The sequence below is a fragment of the Ostrinia furnacalis genome, unplaced genomic scaffold (genome assembly GCF_004193835.3).
Source record: "Ostrinia furnacalis isolate ACB-3 unplaced genomic scaffold, ASM419383v2 OfSCF3056, whole genome shotgun sequence".
In the NCBI taxonomy this organism is placed as follows: domain Eukaryota; kingdom Metazoa; phylum Arthropoda; class Insecta; order Lepidoptera; family Crambidae; genus Ostrinia; species Ostrinia furnacalis.
This window is the reverse complement of record NW_021133295.1, coordinates 338,461-356,460: the sequence shown is the minus strand read 5'-3', so window position 1 is coordinate 356,460 and position 18,000 is coordinate 338,461. Positions and strand designations below refer to the sequence as shown.

The following is an 18,000-nucleotide window of genomic DNA, read 5'->3' as shown; positions in this document are numbered from 1 at the left end:
GGTCTTTACTTACAGCTTATGACTCTATCAAAAATTACGTACCATTAATTGAGATTAAGTTTTGTTACAGTTTCATTATAAACTTTTCTTTTAAATATAGTAAAGGATTTTCATTATTAACGATTTTCTGTGATTTGAACAGTCTTTGAATTATAAAATGATTGATCAATGACTTTTTTCAAACGGTCACAGAATTAGAAGAAAGTGTCATTGTTACCAAAATTGAACAGGAAAATTATCGTTAATCGGGTATAAAAAGCGCTTACATCAAGAGTTTTATATTACAGCCGGCTAGGGTCGTGCTCGGACCAAAAATAAAGTAGAAAGTAAATCACAAATTGGGTTTTTCTCTGGAGTCTAAATTTGTTGGAAATGAGTCGCTCGGGCGAGCGATCGGCCTGCTTTGATCTCTGATTAGGAATATGCAAACGATTCATTTCAGACAATCGGAACCCTTTAAAATGTATGCTGAATTTTTATTAACACAGTTCTCTTCTCTTGGAACGGAACTAATTAAAAAATCTTCACAGAGGAGTGGTGGATTATTTTTCGATAAGTTCAGTGTATCCCACGACCCATTCATTTCAGATTCTTCTTAGCTATGAATTGGGAGATATTTTTGTGTAACTTAAAAAAACGGCCCGAAAATAAAAATGTTGTATAAAATATACCAAAAATAGACGAGCTAATATTGACGTATTTCCAAGGAATCGAATAATGTGCCGTTTTTGGTTCACATTCATTTTAATTGTTGTTTTTCCGCCTTGCGAATTGGTTTTGGCAATTGAGTATTGTATCACGTACGTACATAGGTTGATTTAATATAGCGGTTACACGATTTGGGTCGTTCTGATGTTTAAATAAGATGTTAGCACAACTGGTGATCGCTACGTGCGCGTTGTGATAAGTGTACTAATACCTTTTTTACTTGCATCTAAGGCGGAGTTGCGTCAGCTAATTTTAACAGTAACTATGACGATAACCCGTGTTTTATATGTAGTTTGACAGACTCTTGACTATTGTCAGAGTTAAAGCAAGATTGTGCAACTCAGCCTAAGTATTGCCAATTCTACACTTTATTTTACGTAGTTAGATGCATATTTCATTAATTTAATTAATGATAACTAACACTAAAGTGTTTTATATAGCCTTAAAAGCCGCCAAACTGCCATTCATGGCAATAATATATTTTTTCATTTACAGAGTGTCTAGGACGACCTCTAGCAAGGTAATTAAATAGTTGACCAATTTTCCACTGTACAGCCTAGTCTTCGGCTGACAGTTGAGTACGGTCGTTACGCAACAATCGTGCGGACCATCTCTCTGTTGCCATGCTGACTAATGTAAAAGTAATACGATATTAACAATGCTGTTTGTGACACTATGAATTTGTTTCTGTGATATGAACGCGACTGTACCGTGATATAGCAATTTATATTAGGATAGAGCACTTTTCATAATACCTTATTATAAGAAGTGCTCTTGCAACTTGTGTGTGTGTTTTTTAAGAAGTAAAATCATAAAACCAAAATTATCTTTATTTGTATAAACTAATGAAATTAATACTTACAAATCGTCAAATACCTATTAGTCCAGTAGAATTAGCTTTTAAATCGGAAATAATTCCTACAAAAGATTTTATTGCTTTAATGGCTTCATTGGTTGCCCATTAAGACTCTCCTAAGTTTTCGACTTCGACGGAGTTGTGCTTAAGTGTTGGGGGCCCCCGAAAGGGGCGCTTTTTCGGTTTTCCAGTTATACCGCGTAAAGGACTTACCCTATCGAAAAGTGGTCTTCCTGATAGTTGAAGGACATTTAATTCTGCATTAAATAAGACCAAATTCATATGTTTTGAACAAACTGTTCTCGTGCAAATGTTCGGCAAAGTAGAAAATATGTGTATAATTAATGACCCTCTCCACGTCCAATGGCTCGTTACCCGCAGGCTTCCAAGTCTTGAAAAGGAGCGCCTCAACCAGTGTAACCCTATCAAGGCATACGAGCTGGATTCGCCGATCCTTGTTCGTCCCAGCCGTTTTTAACTGCGGTTGCTGCACCTCTTCCTGGCACTCACCTGAACGACTCTGTGTTACCTACTGTGACTGCCCCTCTTCCTTGTATCCTCCTGCACGACTACGTTGCCTAGCCGTATGCCTGGTCTAAGGTTTGACGCCAAAAATCAACAACAACAAGTTCATATTAAAAAGCTGAAGAGTTTTTTGATTGTTTGTTTGAACGCGCTAATCTCAAGAATTACTAGTTTGATTGAATAGGGTTACACTGGTTAAGGCGACCCTTTACAAGGCTTGGAAGCATGTGGGTAACAAGCCATTGGACGTGGAGAGGGTCATTAATTATACGTATATTTTCTACTTTGCCGAACTTTAGCGCGGGAACGTTTTATCCAAAACATTTGAATTTGATCTTATTCAATGCAGGATTAAGTGCGCTTCAACCGTCATGAAGACCACTTTTCGATAGGGTAAGTCCTTTACGCGGTATAACCGGAAAACCGAAAAAACGCCCCTTTCGGGGGCCCCCACCACTTAAGCACAACTCCGTCGAAGTCGAAAACTTAGGAGAGTCTTAATGGGCAACCAATGAAGCCATTAAAGCAAAAAAATCTTTTGTAGGAATTATTTCAGATTTAATCAATTTTTGTGTTTAATTCTACTGGCCTATATCTATACATGTCTCATTATATTTTTCTTCGAGCTTCGAGCCAAACATTTGGCAAGTGCTGAGAAGAATCGCCGCAACAAACTCAGTCACCACTGTCTGCCAGTTTTAATATAAAAAAGTAATAACATGCGAAAGTGATTAAAATATTACAATAGAGTTATTGCTTTTTTCATTTGTTCATGCTGAATCTCTCGTATATAGCTAGTCTATCTACAGAAGTAGTCATAAATTGCAGAGTGTAAAGAATCTAATTTGATATTAAGGTTCATACATAAGATTCGGTCTGGTTTTATCTAGGCTACTCGTAAGTCGATAGATCTGGTTTTTTTTTTGTGATAGTTGTAATACATTTCTATACAATATTTGTCTGTACAGAATGTCACACTCGACAGACCAAACTGACATAGTTCCAAACTTTGTTAATTTTCTTGTTAAGACCAATTGGAGCTGTATCCCATTGGAAACGTTATCTATATGCTAAGTAATCCCTTATTTAATATATTGTGTTCGGTTACCAGGCAACGCCTTTTTTTTGAATAAATACAACAACTAACATAGTTTTAGTATCTATATCCCCCTTTTTGTCCATGTTTCTATGTATAGATTTCATGCTTTAGTACTACAACTAGTTTGGCAGTAAAAGCAGTTATTAATAAACTTTCAGGTCATGTTGAAATAATATAGTTAGTGGATTTTTCAAAATCAGTAACACAGATGTATTAAGCAAATCTACGTAATTATTTTCAGTAGGTATTTCAGTGTCATTCAAATTACGAAGCGTATCTTAATCATTGGGATTATTTCCACATTTGTATTGTGGGAAAACTATCTGTATTGAAATAGTTTAACTATGGTTTCGCAGTGGAGGTGTGTTCCTGAAATAGTAGTGTGATATGTAAATATGTAATTCATACCTCTATATTATTAGAACATCAGCTTAACTCTGTAAATTGGGCCACTTATGCTATATTTGGGTACGCCGTAACTTAGGCTTACTTAGTCGCTTTAGGGGCGCTTACAGAGGATAAGCCTAATTTAGGGATAGGACTCTTTTAGAATTAGCAGTTCGATGTTATTTCGCAAGCAATCGATTATTAATACTAGGCAATGTTGAAGTCTATTTAATTTACTAACATATACATTAATTCACTTACAAATGATGAAAAAAAATCAATTCCACACAGCAATCTGTTTTGATTTGAGCGGTATTATTATAAAAGCGATCTAATAATTCAGAAACAACAAGGCTACACATCATTGTCGTTGTAAAAAGAGTGTTTTTACAAGAATAACGTCCGTATTCACAAACATTACTATGAGGTCGCACAGTGCCCGTGGACACATGCGAACCAATCACAGAGCTCTATTCAACGCTGTGCGTTCGATTTTCTGCTTCACTTAAGCAAGCATCGTTTGTAAATACGGGTGTTAGTGTAGTCTGATAAACTGTCAATACATCCTTACACGTCATCCGTTGGTACTGTTGGTAGCCTACTTAGAAGTAAATGACCTTACATTTCCCGAATTGAAGCTCCCAACTGTCAGTTCCCTTCGTGACAGTCAAAATAACCGAGAAACATTTGTTCGCCACCCAAGTGGCTTCGCAGATTAATTAAGGAACTATTAACGCCCTTATTGACAGAGGTCTGTCGGACCCGGCCACTTTGTTCGCCCATAATTACTATATTACATTTCCACTGTTGCCACCATTTTCTTTCATCTTTCCTGGGTAGAAACACTGCAGGTTAATGAGATTACCAAGTAAAGGAAAAATTAAGATTACGAGGAGACAATTTATCGTTATAGCCCTATAAATAAGGTAGACAGACAATTTCCTTTAATAGTTAATAAAAATTTTAGTACTTATTAGGTACTTGTCATTTACGAACTAAATTATTTTTTCTTGAAACTCTCAATCATGAAAAGCTGGTATATTTTAGGCTTGTAAATAAGACTAGAATAATATTACAATCACAAAAAGTTTCAATTTAGTATCTATTTGGAAATAAATATTATCTACGTCCAATCCTTTATTTGGGTATGTTGTAATGTAATGGGTTTCTGTCTCTTCGTTCAACACAGAATATAGAGCTTTTAAGCTTCTGCCAAAGGTGGTTTATTTATATAAATAGAATTGCCAAAAATAATACTTCTTCTTATTGGGACTTTCAGATAAAGGTACCGTTGTTGTTGTGTTAAAATGACATTTCTGAGAAGTTTAGGTAAGTTTACCGAATACGTAGGCAAATATTTAAAGTATTCTGGGCCCCTTCTATTCTTTGTATTTTTCCATTTTCATTCAAATTCGCTTCATATTATAACAAAATAACAAGAGTAGGGATGAGTAGGTATTCTCTATCAAAGAGTCCTAGCATAAATATTGGCCGCATATCTGAATAAAAAAAAACAGTTGGATTCTCATAATATTGTTTGTTTTGCTCAAGACAACTGCATAATAATGTTATTTGGTTACATTCCGACCGTGACCTTTATATGCCAACTAGAATGTGCTGGTCTTAAAATAAAATGTTCCTTACATAATACCGCTGTTATAAAACTTAGCTATTCCCGCGACTTTGTACGCGTGAAAATGTTTTGAATATTTTGCAACATTTTTATTGACGGTCCACTCCTCTTGGTAGTCTGATGTTATAGGTAACCTAAATATTAATCCTTCCTCGATAAGTAGACTATCTAAAAAAAAAAAAACAAACCAGTAGTTCCAACAAACAAACGGTAATCTTTGTAAAGCTGAATTAAAGGATAAAAACATGTCAGTATGTCACGACTTTAATTTTACTGCTTCTACAGTTCCTACAACTTATTGCGACAGATTCGAACATACTTAGTACGAGTAGGTACAGCTAATCATCAATCAATCCACCTCCATGAACATGGCGACTTCATTGCAAAATCGAATTTGAGGCCGCAGCCGCCAGGGGATTTGAACGGATCAGGGAATTCAGAATACTTTATATATGACATATGTATATATTATACAGTACAATGTATAATATAATATAGGTACCGGCCTTGTGTTCAATGTTGAGTACTTATTACCTATTGGCTCTTCCGTAAATAGCATTAATTAAACTCATAACGTTTTGCGGATTTCGAGGACGAGGGTCAAGCAAGTTTTTACCTTTGAGGTTAAAACATACATGGTTAAAGACAATTCAGTAGACATTTCATTTGTTATAATTACGAGTATCTAGTCTTTGGCTGGGTTGCACCATCTTACTTTAACTTCAAACGTCGGAAATCTGTCAAACTCCATACAAAACCCACCGGTTTATCTAGTCGCGGTTAAAGTTAGGTGGTGCAACTCAGACTTAATAAGTTGGCCCCGCATTTATTTGCCATTTCGTTACTAAAATTCCATTTTGAGGAAGAAGTCAGTGAAACAAGAATATTCAACATGTACTGTAATGTCGTGATATCCCCAGGGATTTCTCAAAAATTCCCTCAGTTCCCTGCGTCATACGTCATGTACACTCACGTGAATGCTGAAATGAATTGTGGCAACGTTAGGTAGAAAGAGATACTGAGCAATGTATCGTTCATAGGAAATAAGCAACGTGTATCATGATTTAAGTTAGTCTACTGCACTTATCTATACTGTAGAAAAAGCTCGTTCATTGCACCCAAATTATTGGAGTAGATAACAAACACACATTTAACGGTGTGTTTGATGTTTATTCCCAATTCCCGTTATCCGATATTTTGACTGCTGTACTGGCTGTATTGGTGATACATCGGACCAAAGGTTATAGGGTTGAATCCTGTAAGGGGCAGAAAATATGTTAACGATCTTGTACGTTTTAAATGTCGTTTTTATTGAAGACTCATTGTGAAATATTGTTGTCTAACCAATAAACAGAGAGTACCCAATAAAAATAGGTTATTATTTCTTATTGTAAGTAAAGAACTATTACCTATTTTGGTTACCAATTAAAAAGACATTTTCCTTATCTAAAATAATGATATTGTACAACAGGACTAATTAATATAGGATTCCATTATATTTTACTAAGAAAAAACGAGACGTAACAAAAAACTAGTGACGTAAGTACCTATATTAACAAATACTTTTTACTGTATTGCTGAGTAGGCCTAATTTAATTTCTTACCAAAGCAATGTGCATATGTTTATTTGATAATTATTTGCATCGAATGTCCTAAAACTTGTTCTAACTCTAACCAGTCTATGGAAGTCCACTGCTGGCTGCTAAACCATACGTATCTGAATAAATTCAGATAAATATTAAAAAGGTCTATTTTTGACGAAGGAAAAAATTTACATAAAATAAACGAAAACACAGAGACTGACAATATCCGCTGGGCATCCGCTTGATCGAGTGCAAGGTAATGTGGTATAGGCAGTTCGCGCGAATGAAAATTGGCAATCTTGTGAACAAATAAGGCTGACGTTGACGCCTATTTTTTGTGTCTTGATGTTTTAATCAACTAACGAAATAATCAATATAAATGTAGAAAGCCTTATCATAATACTTATTGTCAAATTCTATTGGCGTAGCCTGTAATTGAATTGAGTCTGAGTATGCTCCCGGCGAAATCCATTGTCTGGGATTGTGATACAAATAAGATAAATATCAAGACGCTATCATAATATTGTTATCTATACTAAATAATATAACATGAAAGTTGTGATGGATGGATGTTTATTCCTACTCCTTTGTGCAAAAAATACGGAACGGATTTTGTTTAAATTAAAATTCATAAAATTCATTTATTTTTGGAAATAGGCTTTAAAAAAGCGCTTTTACACGTCCCAATATTAACCCTACCACTGCTTCGGGACAATAAATGGGCCAGTGCTGAGAAGAAGCAGCGCAAGAAACTCAGTCACTATTGTCAGCCTCCATTTCAAGGTTTTACAGTCTTTAAAATATACAAATTATAGTCATAAGTATTGATGCGAGCTAGGTAGTTAAACATTCCAAACATTTTTATCCTTTATATAATCATCAACTTTATAGTTAGTAGCCCTTTTTCATTAAGGTGCTTTTGATATGTGCTTTAATGGGCAATTCTACAACAGTTTGTGGTTATTTATTGAAAAGTTTAATACATTTCCCCATAAATGAATTACCAATCTTGTGCAGTCTGAAAGGACATTGTCAGAAACCGCCTTAGATTCCTGGGCACAGCAGTAAAGTATCAAAATTAATCTCTTACTTTTTGAATACTTAAATATTAATTAGATTGTAACGGACACTTGAGGATTAAAAAATGAAATAATAAAATATTTTATATGTATTCCATAATACTATGACGACATCCGGACATTTTAGGGCGTGGCCTGCTCCATATCCTATGAAGTTCCATAATTTGTGTCGATAAAATCTATGTAAAATCGGCACAAGGCAATGCCGTACTTCATTGTTAGGAATCCATGTAATAGTGATGTTGACTGCGGTCATCATAGACAATAAGATACCGATCTTGTAAATAAAATAAATCGTCCAAATTGCTACAGTATGAAAAATGAAAAAATGAAAAATATTTATTGACACTTAGTACGAATGTTACAAGTAGTTGAGGAATTCCTCTCTTTAAGTTTAAGTAACCTGTATTGAGAGGAATCCACTCATTCGTTACATCCATAGATGTTCTAAACTTACATTATGAAAATATTACCCACTTAATAACAAACACACAACACAAAATAAAAAAAAGGTTTACATTACCGAGGTTCGGGATAACACAAACGAAAATATCTAAACACATTACGAAACACCGCCACGCACTCCATCACATGCAATAATAAAATTTAAAAGCGATAAAATGGGTAGCAATGCCTAGTATGGACTAAAACACGTTTGACATTTTATACATTACACTATTACACTGCACGAAACATTTCTATTTTACAACAAATAATTAAAGACAAAAGACATTCGGTATCACAAGCGCACCAAGCGAAACACTTCAAGAGTACCCTCATTAAGCAATAATATTTATTCACTACAAGTTAAGTGCGAGTGTTACGAGGTTAGACCACTGTAAGTGTAGACTTGTTCCCTTTGTACATATTATGTTTTGTTTAGTGTTTTCTGTTTTAAAATTATTATTAATTGTTTGTATATTTTTTTTTTAATTATGTGTAATAATTTAAGTTTGTATTTTTTTATTTTTTTTTTATTACCGACTAACTCAAAACAGCAACTCACCCTCGATATCTTTATAATCTTGGTTTTTGATCCACATAGTTACAGCATTTTTGCATTCAAAGTAAGTCTTTGTGTAGATATTTAGTACGCGATTTATTTTGTTGTAAAGAGTTACAGAATGTGCTACATGTTGTCGTTTTGCGAAAGTTGTGTTTACCTTTATTATTCTTATAACTGTGTAGGGATTACGTTTGCTAATTATTTTTTCAGTTGGGAAGGTCTTTTTATGCAGTGCAAGGATACTGTTCAGGATATATAATTTTCTTATAGACAGCACATTTGTATCGTTGTATATTCGATTAGTACTGTAAGTAATGTTTTTCTTCATCATGACTTTCAATATTGCTCGTTGTGCTCGTTCAAGTCCGATCATTTTAGTTTTATGAGTCCCACCCCATATACGCAAACAATATAGTAAAACCGATTGTACTAGCGTTTTATATATANCAGCTGTCCGTCAAATTCCCGCCCCGCACCCCGCACTGTACATATTTTGTTCGCGATGTCTGTTCTATACGTAGTAATATTACTTCAATTGTCTGAGGTGTAAAAGTAGTCCTTTTCCGTTGCAGCAATTAAGCAGTACAGTTGTAGACAAATTGGACGAAAATCGGGGTCACCAATAAAGGGTACGTGGCTTAATATGGAAACTCACGTAGTCACTTTTGAATAAAATATAATATCTTGTAAAATCTCCTATTTTACTCTCTGACGTTATCCTGACATCAACAACCCGGTTACCATCGCAACCGCCGTAGCCTATACCCGGCGCAAAGAGTTTTTGCTTACCGCTACATTATCAATAACAAATCGTTTTCGAATCAAAAGCCGTTCCTTTAATAGGATTTAATAAATATTCCCAATTTAGATCGTTTTCGATGCGCTGCGGACCCATCAACTATTGAAAATACAGCAGTTTTATTGGCTACAGTAAAATTCAATGAAAATTGGTAGTGGAAAAGCAAACATACTTTAGAAGAGTTAATACTTTGGTGCTATTTATACAACGAATAAAATTAAATGTTGTAAGTAAAACCACAAGTAATTTACAATATTCAATGCAGGTCGTATTAAAAAAAAATCAGCTTAATAGGAAACTGGGAAGTGGGTCAATTTTAAGTTGCAAGATTTGCCGACACCAGCCAGACATGTGAAAGTAAATAAAAGCTTGTAATAAATAGGTTTGTTTTTACATCTCTATAATTTTGCATTTACAAAACATATCAAACTCTAGCATTTATAATTCAGTAATTCAGTTGGTATCTACAAATGACCAATATGTGGTCGTATCGGCAAATGTTTACTTCGCCAACATCATTCACTATTTACAGCTGGTACAGGAGTTCACACAGGGTGGCCATAAATAATTCATAGTTAAGACTTAACATGGGATCTCAGTTGGAGCGGCTCGCAAAAAGCGGGCGTTTGCCTTGTTCAAGTATGAATGTGAAGGTGCTTTCACGTTAATGCTCTTTGTATCACTAATTTCATTTAGAGGTACTTTTAAATTGTAAAAGTGCTTTTTTAAATCATTTGTATCAATAATTTCATTTAGAGGTACCCTATTTCTTACAGAAATTAATTAGTTTTATGAGTTTTAAATGACCATCTTAATTTTTGGATGCGCTGAAGGAAGTACTAGAGGGTCACCTTCATTATCATTAGCACTTCCATTGACTGGTTACATAGGCATTAAAGAAGGTTCTCTAAATAATAAGAGTGACATACGAGTAGAGTAGGTACATTTTTGCGAAGACATTTGTTTCGATTTTGGTTCAGACATTGCAGGCTTATAAACTTGGTTGTTTGTTCAATTGACATAATGTGTCTATAGCGGAAAAATTTCTGACAACATCAGTCTTATAGCTCATCTTTAGCAGTTATTTCTTATTGACTTTCTGCGAATACGGTCAGATTTAATCTTTCCAATTTGCCACTTTTTATGCCACCATAAAAAATCCCATCATGCTTGCCTCGATAAATAAGGTCATGCAAATAAATTACGAGTACCTATGTTAGCCTGAAGCTGCGGCAATCCTATCTCTGGATTAGTTTCTTTAAAATAGGATATTATACAAAATAATTTTTAATAGGTACTCCTTATTGTGGTTCCCAATTTGGCAAGGACATAGGGTAAACCGACAGTCATTGGACGCTGCCAGTCATTGGACAAAACAACCCTTGAATTTTCTTTAAATGAATATTCCTTCAAATACAATGAATATTCCAAAAAATGCTCTTTTATCTCCATCAGTCGGAATCTCTCAGTTATTGAAATAGAAATGCTATTTTTAATTCAGTAAATAACTGTCCAATAACTTTCTTAGGTGTCCAATGACTGGCAGTTTACCCTAGTAGTAGTAGGTTTTAATCAACCTGATTGTCAGGTAAAAGGATGATATTATGCTACGGATGGAGGGTTAAGCTGGATTATTGAACTAACTATTGTGGGTTAAAATGCCCGCTAAAATTTTAATAAGGTCACCTGTCCGGTGCGATTAAATAGTTGGAGCTATGGACGTTTTTATTACATCTACTTAACTCGTATAAGTTTAGGGTAATTATTGTAATTTATGTGTGATAATGGTAAAAATGTTTCATTGCATCATCACCATCATCATAAGGTCATTTAGTGTCCACTGCTTACAAGAGACAAATAGACGATTTGCCAAAATTTTGCCAAAAATGTGTCATTTACTTTTATGTAATCTTAGGCTGGGTTGCACCATCTTACTAAAAGTTTGTTTTCATCAAAAGTCTGTCAAACTCCATACCTAAATCACCGGTTATGGTTATAGTCACGGTTAAAATAAGGTGGTGCTCAGCCTGATATATCTTAAAAGTCCGTATTATTTATTTTTGCCGGAACCCAGTGTGTGGGCATCATCAGACAGGAGCAAAATTTATGGGCCATTTAAACACCTTCACATTCCGGAGTTTGTCCTTGTTCCGAGATACGATTTCCGCACTGCGCTGTTACTTTCCGCATAGCTTTCCGGAATCACCGGAGAGACCGTTTGATTCGGATTTTGGGCGCCTATTCTCAGGCTGTTCGAGTTTTATCGTCTGACAAATGTTAGAGATGTGACAGGCATAGATAGCCTTGAACTTTACGGGGAGAAAAATTAGGTACTTAGTGAACTTTTGTCTTCAAAAGGGTACAATAGATTGTAGGTTTTGTCTAAAATTACCTTTGAAATACTATTACAGTTTTCAATCTTTATTGCATACACAACAAGCATTAATATCGGACTTTCCCATCAAAAATACTTTCAACCTTTGGCCTGAGTGGAATTACTAAACTATCATTACGTTATAAATAGTATTTCTAGCATAAGTTAATACGAAACTTACACTTTCCATTCTATAAAACCCTTTCGCCCTTTCAATAGAAACATCAGTCGTCACTTTCCTTTCAACTCAGTATACCTCAAAAATACTAATGCACAAATTTCAGCACCTGACGAACTATTTAAATTAAGTTTCCGGCATCACAAGTCATTCAATAAGTTACTGGTCTGCAGGTAGCTTCTTGGAACTTTCCAGGGAACTTTGCCTCATTTCAGAAACTTATTCCAATGTTGCAAACGCTCAACATCTCGCGTGACCTCAGCGACCCTATTTTGCTAGCCCTTTTTTGCTGACCAATCACCTATTTCTGCTGATTGCTTACATTTTTCTGCTCACAAAAACTTGCTGCTCTATGCTGACTCTTTATATAACACCCTTTCGAAAAACACATTCTCTGTGATTTTTATCCATCTTTCACACTCACTTTAAAAGTGAAAGAGAGGTTTGAAATTTTAGAATGGTGCGAAGAAGGGCGTCAAACTTACGAGTACATGAGATTTATGAACAAAGGAAAAAAGTTATAAAAGGTTACATTATTTTTAGCGAGGGATAAAAACTTTGTATTGAATTCATGTTTGTGTTGCTTTGGCTTCTGTCGGCTCATATTAAAATTCAGGGTAAAAGGCAAAAGCAATTTGATAGTTGTGTAGGTATTAGAGAACCCCAAAACAATTAATGTTGGGTCTTGCTTTCCGAGAAAATACCGTAGCGTTGTTATGGGGTATCTTAATTCAGGTGCACACCTCAAAAAATAATTGGCCTTACGTAATTTTTCGTTTAAATTACAATATAAATGCATAACTGGCTGTGCCCGCGACTTCGAACGTGTGAATATTTCCCGTCTTTGCAACATTTTTCTTTACTACTCCGCCTCTATTGGCTATAGGGTGATGAGAGCCTTTCTCGACAAATGGGTTATCCAACATAAAAATTAATTTTCCAAATCAGCAAGAACACTCTCCAGCTTTATAATATTACTAAAAAGTTGTTGTTTATTCTTTTTGTGATAAAAGTAAACACATATTGCGTAAACTGATCCAATGTAGGACGTAGGTAAGGGTAAGCCAATCATGAAGTTACTAACATAAGCTTTAATTGGAGTCCTTATTGTTTTGAATTTATTCATCGGCCTTGTCCAATAACGATTAAAGTGAAACTCGAGCGGATCTATAAATTAATGGACGACCGATCTATTTAATTGAGTTTCGATATTAATCATTATTGTTTGATTTCATTAATGACGTTCATTTTAGTGGAAATTCCTACATTATAGAATCAATGATGAGTTTAGTTAAGTACAGTCATTTATAATTTTTGACTAACTAACCACCCACAAGGTGGACCGACGATCTGATACAAGTAGCAGGAAGGCGCTGGATGCAGGCCGCTACCAACCGTGCGACGTGGAAATCATTGGGGGAGGCCTTTGTTCAGCAGTGGACGTCCTGTAGCTGAAATGATGATGATGATATACATAATACAGATAGATATTGTTAAGATCTTCAGTAAAGTATACATAGTTCTGTATTACAAAAACTCCGCTCAGTAGTGCTCAGTAAACATGGTAGGTTGGCTGTTAAAAAAATCTAATTCTTGAATGAAATGTGTGCTTGAAAGATAAAACCACCATGATACATTTAATTTCGACTTATTGCTCCATAAAATAGGCATCAAAAATTGTCTCTTACTATTCATAGTCCATATTTCAATGTATGGCACAAGGTCACACTAGCTCAGCCCACACTACGAGTATGAATGAAAAAATCAATAATACGTAATAGACACGTAGATTATTGAAAAATACACGCACGTCCATTTAATGTCTAGGACAAGTAGGTTTTCATAATAATACGCCGGTAGAACATATTTTTTATACTATGTACATTGTACATTTTAATCGAATTCGCTAAGGTTTGTTGTATATTTTAATTTTAACAACTTCTATTTAATGTATTTTGAACCTTTTATCTGCTGATTAATTCGTAGCGGATTTAAAAGGACTCATCCAAGCCTGCTACACCCTTTCTTCATGAAAATTGCAGCGGTGGGAACGAGAGGCGTAAATTGTCCGTTACCCTTTACTCCTTTCAATATCCGTAAAGAGGATTACCCTCTAAAAACACCCTTACCAGTTCAAAACAAGCCAATCCTATTTAATTGCGATAAAACGAAATTTGAATTTAACACCAAAAAAGCTAATCCGAATAAATGAAAGCTGACAAACGAACGCTCCGTTTCATGCAGACCGGAAAGAAGTAATTTGTTCACTCAACATTCCGTTACGATTAAATATTTCATTATTTTTTCTGTTAAGATTCAAAAAGTCTGTTTTAGACTCTTTTTGCTGTGTTTTTCAAGTTTTCGTGTACTTATGTCGTAAGAAGCTTTTAAGGGAGAAAATATGCGAAGATCAGAGTATAGCATAGAGAATGTCGACCACCTGCATGAATTTAACAAGGCTCGGAAAATGCATAATGACACACGAAAATAGAAAACACACCTTGATAAAAAAACTTTTCATAACAGAAGTAAAACTGAAAAGCTAACGTTTTACTGTTTTACGACCGTCCAACAAACAATAATACGTCTATGTCCACACAATCATTAGCTCAACGTCATAGCATCGGCAACCTTTCAATTCGCCTTCAGTTCAGTCACGAAGGGCGAGGGCGATCGATGGGGTGAATAAGTAACTTGTTCATTTCACCTCCGACAAGTGTTACCCCTGCGATAGGGAAACTGTATCTATGTATGTTATATGTATGTTTGCCATCTGGAGGGACCGCCAACTCATTATGCAGTTTTACTGCGTAGTTCTTTTGTTTCGGATTCTATTTATAGATTACTTACTTGTGTTTATCGTATTTCTTTTGGGTTCTATAAAGTTACTAGCTTGTTTTACTTTGTATTTATTTGTTACAAGCTTTTATTTAGGATTCTATTTTAAGGATATCTGCCCGTGGCTTCACTCACATGGATTAAGTCCGTCGGAGAAAGTTTAAATTGAAATCCTCGCGATTAAAATAGTTACAATCTAACTTTCCTTTATTTCACACGTTCGAGTTAGCGACAGAAAATAGTCTCTATTGTTTCCACAGCTAGTATAACTTGGGTTGAAATTCATTTTTTGCTCGAATACATAATTACCAGATTTTCAATACATTAAGCAAGGTCACAGGAGATTTGAGTTTAGGAAAGAAATGACAAACAGATGAGAAAATGAAACAGATAACTCGACGCGCGTGACGGGACGATTTCGATTTATTCCTCATTCATATTCTACCGTGTCACGCATAAGTATCGTGTGCCACGTTTTGTCTGTTCGCAAAAACGTGAATGTAAGCGACTCAGTACGTATTATGTAAACGCCAAATGCGGGTTATGTAACGAGAGCTCTCACCAAAGGCTGAAGGCAAATCTAATCCGCACTTCTCACTTGGGGTCAAGCCGATTATGTAAAACCGCGTGCAGTAGTCGGGAACTTTAATTTGTTTGTTCCAATCGATACAGGGACAAATGGCATTCATTATTCAGAAACCCGCGGGACCAATGCTGGGCGGCCATTGCGGCTAACTTCATAATTATTTCACATTAATTTCGTAGTGCCAAATTAAATTGGTAATTGCTTTAAATTGACGTTGATTTTGTAGAATGACTGGTTGAGTGATGAGGCGGAAGGGACTTTGGTTATTTAAAATTATGTAGAATATGACGAAATATCAGTTAATAAGATTTTTAACCATAAAATTGTATAAAAGCTAAACGATAGAGAGAATTACTTAACGGTTGCTTTGCTTTTTATAAAAGGCAAAGTAAAAACTCATCTAATAATAAATATTTGATGTATCACAAACGTGTAGTCATTATTACCAAATTATTATTGAAAAAGGAGGATACCAAAAAAAAACATGTTCTTTAAAAAATGCCTTATTCATAGCTTAAGTAAACCCGAACATAAGGGTTTAATTAAAACAGCACCCCAACTCATTCCTTTGTGTGCGAATTTTTAAAATAACATTTTTCTACAACTTTTCGTTCAGCAAAGCCGAACTAAAACAAAAACAATTTGGCTACACATGTCAGAACGTTGCGTCCTTTTGTTACGAGCTGTCAACGGCACACACTTCAAGTTAATTTTTTCGGCCCTCTTTTGTTTTGTTAATAACATTACTTCACTCGGCGTTGGAGTTAATGTCTTTAACTCAGATTCACGCTAGCGGATATTTTTGGAGTGCTTTTTTCGGGTGTGCGTGTTTTATTTTAAATTTTCCCGTTTTATCCAGATTTAATATTTAAAAGCATTTGGAGTCAATATAGCTCATACTTTACGGAAATCTGCTAAAGATGTATCGTGCATTCGATAGAAAATAAGATAAAAGTTTAAGTGCTGTTGTGAAGTCTAATCTAGATAGGTAGTACCCACCATCATCAAAATAATTTCACTATTTATTTATTATTTATTTATTTAATAGGACAATCAACAAGACATACACTAGAAGAAAATCAATATTTACAACGTATTTAAACTTAATCTAAGTGCTGTTCACTATACTAGTGACGTTACTAGTGAAAGCCAACAAATATAAAAATACGTGCTTTTGCATTTTTATAATGAGTATAATCTCAACTGACGCAATACTACATTAATACTTTCGTAGCTACGTGCTACGACCTGCTTCATACTACGACAATACGTAGCACGCTCTGTACTACGGTTAAATATGAAAGCAGAACAGACGATGTTACTAAATACGTAGTTGTAACAGGTAGATATTTTGCTTTAAAAATAATTCCAATGTGATATCGCCTGTACCAACAGTACCTAGGAACTAAAACATCAAAGTTGTTAATTTAATTAAGAGTTTTTTATGTAATTATCATACGCTTTTAAGTTTCCGCCCATTAAAAACTGGTAACATTTTAGGTGAAGATATGGATTCAGTCTTTTCATGCCAACATTATTTAATTATGAAGTTTTCTTTATTAATTAAACGAAAACCTGTTTGCAAAATGTTAATGAGATTAAAAAATAATGAATGAAATATTTCAAACAGAACACGTGCTGTTTTGGATTAATTTGTATTCATGGAAATCCTGTGAAAATATTTTGTTGTAGTACGTGTAAAGTTTTTTAGGTTTAGTCCAAAGTTTTAAGATAATTATAATGATACCAAATTGGTAAAAAGTAAAGTGTATGATGCAAAAAATTATGTTGAAGGTAACTACATTGAAAAGGAAATAATATTAGAGAACTAAATACTGATGGGTGCTGGGGCAGGAAAGTTCTCGAGTGGCGACCAGGACCCGGAAGATATAGTGTGGGCAGGCCTCCCACTAGGTGGACTGACGATCTGGTGAAGGTCGCGGAAAGTGCCTGGATACGGGCGGCGCAGGACCGGTCTTTGTGGAAATCCTTGGGGGAGGCCTTTGTCCAGCAGCGGACGTCTTTCGGCTGAAACGAACGAACGACCGAAATACGAAGTTTGGGATGGTTAAAACTCAAATGATGACCTACAATATCCTCAAGCAAAACAGTGGCATCTTAAGTACATTGTAATAGGCTTTATTTTTCAGTAGAACTGTGTAGTCTGATATGCTATTGACTTCATCATCATCATCATCTCAGCCATAGGACCTCCACTGCTGAACATAGGCCTCCCCCAATGCTTTCCATGATGCCCGGTTGGTAGCGGCCTGCGTCCAGCGCTTTCCTGCTACCTTTATGATGTCGTCGGTCCACCTTGTGGGTGGACGTCCCACGCTACGTTTTCCG

General features: G+C 35.2%; 1 protein-coding gene across 1 annotated transcript in view; it reads right to left on the bottom strand.

Annotated features, from left to right (window-relative positions):
* LOC114357165 (uncharacterized) overlaps positions 1 to 18,000 on the bottom strand; it is an 85,901-nt gene that overhangs the window by 43,370 nt on the left and 24,531 nt on the right. The window lies entirely within an intron of this gene.